This window comes from Protopterus annectens, chromosome 7.part0 (genome assembly GCF_019279795.1).
Source record: "Protopterus annectens isolate FY-2018-M chromosome 7.part0, PAN1.0, whole genome shotgun sequence".
NCBI classification, from domain to species: domain Eukaryota; kingdom Metazoa; phylum Chordata; order Ceratodontiformes; family Protopteridae; genus Protopterus; species Protopterus annectens.
The window spans coordinates 879,302,921-879,315,825 of record NC_056739.1 but is presented as its reverse complement, the minus strand read 5'-3'; positions in this window follow the sequence as shown (position 1 = coordinate 879,315,825).

Below are 12,905 nucleotides of genomic sequence, written 5' to 3'. Positions count from 1 at the left end.
ACAACCAGTCTGCTTCAAAAGATCTGGCTCCCTTCCACATTTTATCTGTGGCTGCTGATTGGGCAGCACCAATCAGATAAATAGCAGAGAGAAGGAAATTACTTCAGGAAAAATAGGAAGCAACCTCATCCTGAACTTCTATTTGGATATAAACACAAAAGCATTTTATATGCCCCCAACAAAAAAATATACAAGAAAGAAAAGGAAGATGGTAGATGAGTGCAACTACTGAAACAGTTTAGAATTCAAACATCTAATGTTATGGTGAGTTCTTACACAACTGTAGTATGTTCATTATTCCCACTGCTGCAATAGTCTTTGGTTATTTGAGTTGATTACCAAAGTTTATCTAACCTGGGAGGAGGAAGGATAAGAGTCCAGAAGCTCCTGAAGACTGGTTCTTAGAAAGCTAACTCTGGACCTTGAAAATGGATCCTTTCTGTAATGATTTGTAAAGGCATGTACAGAAGAACAAGTAGCCATCTTTAGAATGCCTCTAGAGTCCACCCCTTTACATAATGCCATTGTAGAGGATTAGGCTCTTGCAGTGTGTTGCTTGACACTGCCTAGAACTGGTTTGCCATGGTGGGAATAACAAAGAGCAATAGCAGAGGGCAACAATCTAGAAACAGTCTGTTACAAGACAGGCTGTCTTTTCTTATTCCCATCATAAGAAATACATAGCTGATCAGCTTTTCTAAAGGACGTAGATCTGTCAAGATAGTACCTGGGCTGTGTATGTATGGCTACTATTTGTGTAGAATTTTTCCCCTAGTTTTGAGGTTCTGCGTAAAACACTGGGATTCAAAGTATACTCTGAAAACACTTTAAGCACAAATGATGTGCTTTTTCTTAATGTAATCTTTTCCTTGTGAAATACCAGTTAGGGTTCACCCACCATGACAGCTTGCAAATCAGATACTCTTCTTATAGATGTCAGAGCAATAAGAACAGTTTTCCAAGTAATGAACCATAAATCTGCCACATAAGCAGGTTCAAAGAGAGACATGGCTAGCTTTATCCAGCACAAAGTTGGGGTCCCAAGGAAGAGCTATCTTCTTTCCAGGTGGCCTCACATGTAAAATCTTTTTCAAGTAATGTTGAATGAGAAACAAAGAGATCAGGGTGGTTTCACAGGCAGACATGCTGAAATGGATGCGCAATTAATCTTGATAGAGGAATTGGATAGTCCAGTAGATAGTAAGTTACAGAAATATTTGGAAACCAGTGGTGCATAATCCCTATTAGGGCATTGGTTACTGGCTAGGCACCAATGAGAAAATCTCTTCAACTTACTGATACATGGTTTCCTAGTAACAGGCTTTCTTGCTTCCTTTAGCACCTGCTGTGCATCCTCATCAAAGAGGTGCCTTAAAGGTATCAGAAGTAAATCATCCAGCCTCTAGTAATTTGAACCTGGAGTGTAACAAACACCCCTGGTCTTATGTGAGTTGATTCAGTCTAGGAGCAATTTTGTAGCAGTTTCTCCTGGCAAATTCCACAAAAGGGAACACCACAGTTGCATGGGTCTGAGGGGCATTATCATAAATATTTTGGAAGAGTCCCTCTGAATCTGAAGAAAGAATGTGCATATCAAGACTTCCAAGATGACTACACACTGAGTAAATACTTAATTTCAGCTCAGCCAGTGTGAAAAACAGAAATTCAGAAAAAAACTATTGGATTTGTCTTTTTGGGTAAATTTCATTTACTGGCTAGTAAATGCACTGCCTGGATGCCAGCAAAGAAGAAATTCAGAGAACCTAAAATAAAATCAATCACAAAAGGTGACGAGAAAACAATGACTGGGAAGAATCCTACAGTTCAAGCTCCAGGCTTGGTGTAAGACATTACTTCTGGTAATCTATAGGAAAAAAATAAGTCAAATGTGCTTAGAGCTGATTAAAATAAATGAAACACTAAAGGACTAGATCAACTCAAATAACAAAAGACTGGAAAAAAATGGAAGAAGCTTTAAACAGATATTCAGATGAGCCATAAAACTGCAAAAATCAGAGGTCAAAATGAAGAAAAGCCTGGCTGAGTTTGAGACTCTCCAAGAAGATATGTTTAAAAAAATGGTAGAATTAGAGGACAGAGCATGTAGGGAAACCCTGAGATTTTCTGCTGTACCAGAGAAATGGGAAGGAAAAGACTATATTAATTTTATGAAGGCACACATAAGCAACTGCACTAGTATTCCATACCAGTTGTTGTTAATTGAAAGGGCAAATTATGTGTATGCTCCAAACCTGGCAATGAGAAAGCAGCCAAGACCTCTAATAGTAAATATGCAATCCTACTGGCAGAAAGAGTTGATTCTAACACAACTGATGCAGAAGGACAAAGTATAAAAGTGGGAGACAGTACAGTGTTTCTTGAAAATGATTACTCATTGTATGCCAGGCAGAAGAGAAGTATATTTATTCCAGCAATCAGGGAATGTTGAGAAACAGGTGTGAGATTCAAGCTGTTGTATCCAGCAATGTTCAGAATATTTTTCCTGGAGGGTCAAATCATTTTTTGATGCAGAACATGCTAAGGAGGAAATACAACATTTTGTCTAACAAAAAGTGAGCTATCAAACAGAAGGGGATTCTGCTTCTTTTTCAATGCTCCAAAGGAAAATGCTTGACAGAAAAAAAAAACACAGACGTTGACTAGAAGAACCAGGAATACATTGGAAATGAAACAGAGACTGGAGTTGGGAGATGGAGATCAACAGGATGAAAACCAGCATCACAGGAAATTAATTAATAAATGTGGGATTACAAAGCATAACATTTGTGAAATATGGCAGAACAAAAAATGGAAAAATTGGACTTTTTTGACTTTGTTAAACCTGTAGGGGACTCCAAAGCATATGCCCCACTTCATGTCATTAATGTTTGGAAGACCATTAATGACAGGGAACAGGAAGGAAAGAGGTAACTGTAAGTAAAACAGTTTTTGTTCTTAACAGCATTTTTATAAAACATGATATATACTGCAAGTTAAAAAGTATAGCTTTTCCAGTTATTTTTCTGTGTAATAGGAATACTAAAGGAAACAGGTGCCTTTCTTCTTGCTCAGTTTTTAGAAATGTATGCACTAAATGTAAAACAAGAAGAAAGCCTGGACAAAAAAGCATGATAGAAGTAAAACTGACTTACTTTTATATAGGGGAATGACTGGATTAAGGCTCCTGGCTTAATCTAATAACACGTTTTAAGAGGAAGCAAGTAAATAAAGAACATTGAATGCAATGAAAAGATTTCCTTTAGCAAGTAAATGTTCACAGTGCAACATAAGAAGCTTATAGCTGAAGGCAACTGTCTATCTGGTTCTCAAGTTTCTATGGAGACAAGCTGATAAGGGCAATAAAAACAAATTATTTATTTCAATGGTTAGAAGATAATGTTTTCTGAAAGCATTCAAGTTGTTTTCTAAATCTGGGAGAGGAATAAAGATAAGATAAAAACATACTGTACTTAGTGTAAGTAGAAGCACAGACTGGACCATGCATTTTTGCTTAGATAACCTTAATTATTGGTCAGTTCAAGCCTGTGAGTGTAGCTGTCAATCTGGGACAATTGTTCCTATTAGGAGGGTTAAACCTCATTAGTTGAAGATGTACATAGTTTTGTGTGTTTATATTAAGCTAATAGGTTCCAGGGTGTGTTTGCGTTTTTTTTATTTGAGGGTTTTTATTAAAACAAAACATCTTGTAAGATGTGGCATAGGTCCAAATGGATATGACAAGAAAAAAACTGTATAAAAGATCAAACTGCCAAGCAATAGTATATTATGTAACACAAAAGCTGAAACATTTAAAAAATATTTTGTATATAACAGGTAGGAATAATAATTTCTTATCATAATGCCAACACTTTCCATATTATCTTTAAATGTGAATGATCTCACAGGTATATACAAAAAAGAGCAGTGAACTATATTACAAAATGCAGAGTGCAAATATCTATGCTGCAGGAGATACATTTGGAATGAATAAAGCATGTGAATTTGATAAAGAAAGGATTTCAGGATGGCTATTGAGTGGAATATCTGGGACAAAGGAAAAGGAGAGTACTTATATTAATTGCCAGAGGAGTTCCAATAGTGATAGAAGAGGAAAAAAGATAGTAATGGTAGATTTGTAGTAGTAAGGGCTACTGGCAAGGGAGAAGGATTACACTGACATGTATTTAAATTCCACCTAAAATTTCTGCAATGCAGCTCAAGAAAATTCTGGGAGAAATAATCAGCTTTCAGCAGGGAATATTACTTATAGGTGGGGACTGGATTTGATTTGAAAAAGTGAGTATGTATCCTGGAGGGATCCCATTCATAGGATCAACATTTCAAAACATTGAACTTGTGATCATCGAAGACCAGAAGATCAAAGTTTTGAAATATCGGACCTTGTGAATGGAGATCGCCATACAGTGTGGAACAGGAACTTTACCATTCTCTTCACTGTAGTGTGATCTTGAAGTTAGTATATTTAAGTGGCAGGTGGTGTGAGGAGTGCAGGGACCCTTGCCCTCCTGCAAAAATGTGAAATAAGAAGTATTCATGTTGGGGGGGGGGGTTGTAGCTACAATATTTCAGAACTTTGATCATCTGATCTTAAATGATCAAAGGTTCAATGTTCTGAAATTTCGATCTTATGAACTAGACCCATCCTGGAGGGCTAGAAGGGATAATATAACAAAAAGAGTAGATTTTTGAAGAAATTTATGAAAATATTTGGTATAGAAGATATGAATAGAGTAGTAGGAACTCAGAGATAATTTGCATATTATTCCCCAAGGTACAAAAATTGGGCTAGGCTAGACAGAAATTATATTTCACAGGAACATGTACATTTGATTGGGGGTTTTAATACACATCCAATAACTATTTCAGATCGTGCAATAATAATACCCAAAATAAAAATGCAGGATAATGAAATAAAAAGACAGCACTGGAGCTTCCCCACCAACATGTTAAACAGAGAGGAATTTAAGGAATGGTTAGCAAAAATTATTCAGGAATTATTAGGGAAGATGGACATTTCTTCAAAAATATAGCTAAGGAGTGGGATAAAGTAAATGTGGAGTTTGAAAATAAAGTATAAATAAAAGAAAAAGAAAGAAGTAACAAGAATTATTTAGAAGGGTTGACAAAGTTTAAAGTATTGCAGAAAAGGGGGAATCTCACAGAACAAGAAGAGATGCAACTGCAGAGTGCTAAAGAGAAAACAAGGGAATACCTCAATAATGAATGAGTTTAGAAAGATTGCTGTTAAGCAACTGTTTCCTGACAACAACTCCAGAGCACAAAAGCTTTTATGACAACAGCTTAGGCAATACAAAGTAGAAAGACTTGCTGCCAAACTTAGGGAGCCTATAACAAGGAAATAACCAGAGATTCTGTAGCGGTATTAGAAATATTTTGGAAATTATATGAAAATCCATATAAAGCACAAAAATGTGGAAATCAAGAAAAAGTACAGATGGAAATGTTTATGGAAGAATTAAATATCCTAAGCTTAGAGGTAGATGAGGCTCAATTACTAACAGTTAGGATAGGAGAAGATGAGATAAAAATAGTGATGTATAACTAATCTACAGGAAAGTCTCCAGGAATAGAATGTATTCCTGTGGAAGTTTGAAACTGTGAGGGAAGAAAGTGATAAAAATCTGGAAGGTTTTGTTTAACAGCATTTTAAAATGAAAAGAAGGGCCAACATCCTGAAGAAAGCTGTGGTGGTTGTAATACTTAAAGATGGTAAAGAACCATTGCATCCAGCTTCATACAGGCACATTTCAACTCCAAACCATAGTTATAAAGTGTTTATGTCTATAATAGCTAAACAAATGGCAAAGGTGATGCCAAAATTCATAGACATTGATCAATGTAGTTTTGTAGAGGGTAGGCAAACATTTGATAACATTAATAGAACTATCATGATTCAAAGGGAAGCAAAATGCAAGAAAATGCCACTATTGTTAGCGAGTCTTGATGCAGACAAAGCATTCTATAGATTAAGCTGGGATTTTATGAGTAGGGTAATAGAAGCATTTGCATTCCCTGATAAAATAATAAGGTTGATTAGGAGGATATACATGGGATCAGAGGAAAAATTAAAGTGGGAGGAGTTCTCTCTGATAAGTTCTGTTTGAGCAGAGGAACCAGGCAGAGATGTTCTCTTTCCCCTTTGTTATTTGCATCATATTTAAAACCATTGGCAAAGAAAATAAGGGACTCAGAAATTCAACAATATGATTGGTATGGTAATCAAGAAAAGTTGGCTTTATTTGCAGATGATATAAATTTATAACTGATAAAACCAAAAAAGGTCATTTCGTGTTGTGGAGCATTCTAAGACAGTTTCAAGCCTTTTAGGGATACAAAAACAGCGAAGCTAAAACAAAGACAATAGCTGTAAACTATCCACCCACTAGTTCAACAATACCCATACTTATGGGGAAATGATAAAATAAAGTATGGATAAAAAGGATTATGTTATGGCAGCTAAGGATATGTGGGATGAGACTAAACAAAAGATAATACAAAAACCGAGAAACTGGAGACTCAGTTTTATGGATATGGATAGCAAGATTTAAGCAGTGAAAAATGTTATAGTCCCATTAGTTTTATATACAAATCAGGCATATTTTTATCAACCTGAGGAAAAGTTGTGGATAGCAGTTAATAAAGAGTGGAAGGATGTTTTCTGAGAGGGAAAGAGGGATAAGTTAATCCTTCCAACAGAACAAGGTGGTTTGGGATTACCTGATTTGAAGGGGTATTTCAGAACTACACAGTTAAGGCTAATATACGTAGTACAAACTGAAAGCGATAATTCAAAGGGGAAAGGGAAGATGATGAAACTGGGGGGAAGCTCATGAAATAAGGAAAGACTGGGATTTTGGATGCAGATCCTTAAGGAGAGTAACAATAACTATACAGAATATTATATTCGTAAAGTAGCAGAAAGTATTCTAAGAACTAAGCCAACACAAGAATGGAGAAAGCAGATTATGCTGCTAGGGATGACTGCAATTAGGGGTACAGAGAATAGGCAAGGCAGGGCTGGAATTTACTGGAGAAAACTGGCAAAGGAACTAATACATTGGGAGCAAATAATTAGACAGGGAAAGATAATAGAATGGGAATAGGCCAATAATTACTTTCAGCTGTAGACTAGAGATTGCATTCCCTATCAAGGATTGATATTAGAGTATAGGCAAAGAGAAAGGAAAAGGGGGTCCTCAGTGAAAGATCAGCACTGGTGGAGTTTTTAGTAAAATCTAGAACAGAAGCAGCTGTTAAAAACAGGTATAATTTGTAGGGCTTATAAAATATTTCATGATAACTATAATAATCAATCAGAGGAGAGATTGGATAAGCAATTCATTAAGAAATGATGGGAGGATATATGCATGGCTTCCAAATGTGCAACAAAGTCTAGAAGATTTAGGATATTTTTGGAAGTGTTTGTATAGGCATTTTTATACACCAAACACACTCCAAAGAATTGTTCCTCAGGTAGACTGGAAATGTTTGAGGTATGATGGGGAAGAAAGAGGTAATTAGGAACATATTATTGAGTGTGTAATGAGTTGGCAAACTTTAAAATTTCCCCACAGACTACGCTGTCAGAAATATTGGGTGAGCAAATTGGTGCAACTAAGAAAATTATTTCTGTGCTGTGATCCAAAATTGGAATTGCTTAAACATTATAAGGTCTCGGAAAAAGAACGGTTCTTCCACCACTTCTGCTAAAAACATGAAACTTGAAAACTTTTAATAAAAATAAAACAATGATAAAATAAAACACACTGGCTCATAAATCGGATAAGCGGTTTCGGTGTAATACCTTTTTCAAATCCAAAATGTTAGCCAGTAAAACTTCCTGTTAAATACCTTCATTCTCTGGTATTCACTCATTCAAAGATACTTAGTAGCCATAGCAATGTATACACCCTTTCAATTAAGTTATTTAGAGTGCTGAAGAAGTTTTCCTTTTAGTGCAGGTTTTAAAGGAACAAATGCATTCAGACCTGGTGGCTGATCTGAACGCAAGTTCATTATCCACTTCATTTCTTCAATTTCTGCTTGATTTACTAAATCACCACCTCTTAATGTTTCGTGGAGCCTAGTTAGTGTCATAAACTTAAAAGAATGCATATAAGGTGCATTACTAGTAACTTTATTTCTTATGTCAGATAAATGTTTTAGGATACGTTCTTTAAACATATGGTTAATTTTTCCTATGTAGTATGCCTTGCAGTGACTGCAAGTTGCCACATATATGATGTTCTTACTCCGACAATTTGCAAATCCTTCAAATTTATAGTTTTTCTTAGTTAAGGGGTGTATAAAGATATTTGAGTTGTTAATATAGGAACATGCCTTGCAACTTCCATGTCTGAATGTAACAACTCTCCTACTCATTTGAAAGCTCCTATTTTTGGAGATGGCTTCAGTTTCTGTTTTATAACATAGCAGTCTTTTTAGATTTTTCCTGTTTTTAAAAGAAAAACTGGGTTGATCTCCAACAATTTCTCTAATTTTGTCAGATGTTAACACTGTCCAAAATTTCTTAATGATGTTATGAATGGCAAAATTGTCAGTACTATATGTTAGCTGACATCTCAAATTAGACTTTGGCTCTCTTTGTTTGGTATTAATTCTTCCTCCTTGGTCCAAAAAATAAGGTCTCGCTGTCTGAGATCATCGTTCCAAAGTAGTTGCTTCATTAGTTTGTAATCCTTTGATTGTATATCCCCTCTTGGTAAAGTCATTAATGAGTATAATTTGCTCTTCCATATAATCTTTGCCCCTCGTACAAAGTTTAGATACTCGAGTTAGTTGGTTGGTCACTATATTATCAAGGACATGTCTAGGATGCATACTGTTATTGTGTAACAGATGATTATGCCATACAGGTTTTCTATACATTCTAGTATTGATACATCCTGTATCATCTAGTATCAACTTAACATCCAAAAATTCTATCTCCGTATTAGAGGAGGTCATTTTGAATTTCAAAAATGAAGTTGTGTTGGTCAAAAAACATACAAATTGCTCCAAAGAAGTTAAATCACCTTCCCATAGAAGAAAAATATCATCCACAAATCGATTGTAGAAAATTATATTATTGTTCCATTTGTTATTAACATCCATTCACATTCTTTCTCTGAATTTTGTACTTTGATGCACTCTGCCTTTGGTGACACTACCTACTTTTTCTTTTCTACATTGTAAGGTCTTGCTGAATTTAATTTTGGTGGCTGCCAAAAACAGCAAATACTAGAAAATGGAAATCAAAGTCTAAACCAACCATATAAGAAGTAGTGAATATAGTAACAGAGATAAAAAACTGGAAGTGGGATTTTTAGAAAAGGTTAGGAACAGATTACATAGAAAAAAACTGAAATTTTGGGAACAATACATGCAGAATAATGTTTTGGAGACGCAATGAAGTTTAAGTGAAGCCAATAATTTAATGATTTGCATAATATTTGACTGACAATGACTGTACAGAAGATTACAAGTGCAGGATACTGTTTGCAACTGAAAATATTCAATATGGTTTGTTTTAATTTATATAAATGCATGAAGATGTTTTTTTTTTCATTTTTTAAACAGGAAAGATCATGTATATCAGTGAAAAGGGTGGTAATGCATCTGCTCCTTCAGTCCCATAAAGGAGTTCAGGAACAGAATCTATTTAGGTGTCTGTTTTGGGAGGAGGTGAACAGGTCTACTTGAGGTTGAAGATCAATCATTGGAAGACCCTTTCATATAATTTCCAGTAGTGAGGGTCTATCCTGGTCTTGCTCACCTTGTCTGCCACAACATATCGCTCTGTCTGACAGGATGTAAGATGCTTGGAGGATCAAGAAATTCTGAAGAACTGCTTCCCAGGCTACCACAGTCAGCTGGCACAGAGGATAGACCTGATGACCCTCTGTTAGTTGAAATACCACATCACTGTGGTGTTGCCTGCAATCATGTGCAAGGGTCCCTGAGGCTCGAAATAGAAAAATTTTTTTTTTGCATGGATCCAGCTAGTACCTCTTTGACATCGATATGCATTGGCCTGTCTGGCATGCCCCATAAGCTGCACCTTTTTACCCTCATCAAAACTGCTCCCCAAGCAAAATCTGAGGCATTTGTTGGTATGGCCTGTGTTGGGATACAAGGGAAAAAAAGACATGAATTCTGAATTATGTGTGGTCTCTGCCCATGCAGTTCCTTCTTGATAATGCCCAAAATTGAAATCAGAAATTCCAGTAGATGATAACATTGGGTCCTCATGAATCCTAGAAATCCCATCTTGTCTAATGGAGTCAAAGAAAGATTCTGAATATGTATCTGGAATCACAGACTGGTGAGGAAGGAGACAATCCAAGTTAAAGACTCCTGAACTTTGGGAATTGACTTTGGAAAGATAAGCAAGTTGTCTAAATAAAGACATATGAGAATGGCCAGAAATCCAAACAGGACTATTCCAGGGGCAAAGCTCTTTGTGATTATTCTTAGAGCTGTGGCTAATCCAAAGAGAAATACAGAGAAAGTAGAGTTTCATAAGAACGTACCATGACAGTACATAACCTACTGATTACTGTTGGGAGTATTACAATACTGAAGGGTTATCCCGCCCAAGGTAACATTATGTTCAGCCGACATCTCAAAGCCAAAACCTTCCTGACATACCATGCATCTGGTGCATGACCTCAACCCATGGGAGTAGTTGTACATAAGCGGACAAATAAGCAAAAGATCCTTAGTCTATCTAGAGCCAGGAGACCTTGGATATGCCTGAGTACAACAAGCAATACAAAACAAGTCCAGCTAAGAAGAGAGGAGTGGAACTGCTCTACGCTTGGTCCACCAGCTGTAAACAGGTAGCAGAAAACAGAAGGGTAGAAGGAGAGAGAGAGAGGGAGATGTAAAACTGCAACAGTGATCAGTAGGACATGTCCTGTCATGATAAGTTCTTATATAACTGTACTATGTCCTTCCTTGGATCTCTGCTGCAGTATTGCAATGCTTATGGATGATTCACAATGCTAGAGGCTAAGGGTAAATGCGTTGGAGATGGGAATGCTGTCTACCAATACTAGTAGACTAGATCTAGCAAAAGAGGTTTTAGATCTGGAGAATGCATCTACACTGTAGTGTCTAGCTAAAGTGTGAACTTGTGTCCAGGTGGCCACTTCCAGAATATATCTGGAGTCAATTACTTTGAAAAAGGCTCCAGATGAAGAGACTGCTGTGATGGAAAGGGCATTCACAGATGAAGGCAGGGACTTGCTGAAGGTGTGACAGAAAGAAATGGATTTAAAGATCCATTTGGAGAATAGTCTGTTTGGAGATAGGGATACCCATCTTAACTTCCTGGAAGGAGGCAAAAAGATGGTCAGTTTTTCTGAAAGCTTTTGTCTTGATAAAGTAGAATCTTAGATGTCTGTGCACATCCAGGGAATGGAGAAGTCCTTCACCCCTGGTCTGTGGATTAGGAAAAAAGGTAGGCAAATGGATAGCCTGGTTGAGTGACAGCTCATTTACTACTTGTGGCGTTAAAAGAGGGTTAGACCTTATAAGAGACCCTATCCTTATGGAAGATGAGGAAGGGTGGGATGACCATTTGAGCTTGTAGTTCAGAAACTCTTCTGGTAAAAGTAAGAGCAATGAAAAGAACCATTTTTCAGGTACAGAATTTTAATGAGACAGACGTTGCTAGTTCAAAATGTGATAAGGTAAGTTTTCCAAAATAAAGTTCTATTCCTGGGATGCAGAATAGCCTCCTAGATGGGTTCAAATGAAGGGTTCCTTTTAAAAACTGTTTGACTGAGTTCTGCGTTTAAAGGCATACAGTCAGAAACAGCAGTCAAATGTGCCTTGGTGGATGAATAGGCCAGTCCACTTTTGAGTACTGCACACAAGTAAGATAGAAAAGGAGTACCCACCCTTAAGGGGGTCCTCATTTTTTATTGACACACCAGATTGAAAATCTTTTCCACTTGGAGAAGTAAGATTTTCCTAGTGGTAGGATTTCCCCTTCCTGAAGAACATGGAGCACCTGGAGCATGTCCTCTGGAAACTGGTGTCTGAAAGGAATTAAGATTCTGTCACCCAAAAAGTCAGGTTTAGAGCCTGCAGGTTGGTGTGGTTCAGACAGCCCTTTTTTAGTGCAAGTCCACTTTATGTGGTAACCTATAGTGATGGCCCTCGGCTAAGGGCTGAAGAACATGGAACTAATACTCCCTGGACCATAAGGGTGTCACTAGCAAGATATTTGGTTTGTCCCTTTGGATCTTCAGGAGAACCTTTGGAATTAGGGAAAGGCAGAGAGGAGCCTTCCCTCGGTAGAAGGACATGGCATTTACCCTTCCAGGACTGGAGACAAGGGGATCCTGAAGCAGAACAGTTTGAGTCATCTGTTCTAGTAGGAAGCAAAAAGATCTAGTCAAGGAGTATCTTATCTGTAGACTATGTCCAGAAAGGCCTCTCTGTTCATCACCCATTTGTGAGGGTCTTCCATGTTATCTGTGAAAATCTTCAGGAAACCTGGGTTTCAGAGGTGGGAGAACACCTGAAAGGCTGGAATAAGGGCCTTCATTTAATTTACTTTTGGGACCACTGGCCTTGAGCTCTTGTGGGATCCATTTATGCACCACAAGCCATAACTGATGCATTTGTGTGAAGGTCCTGGGGGACTGTGACCGGGTAGAAGGGAAATCCTGGATTGAGCTGAATTTGAGATAACCACCATTTCAACTCCTTCTTTAGAAAGGAAAAGAGAGGTATTTGGAAATCCTGTGAGTGACAGTACTAAGACCAAAGGGACTTTGCAAACCACTGGACAGTTCTAATATTTAGTTTAGCAAATGACACCTTTGCTGAGGTCAGATGCAGGGGAAAGC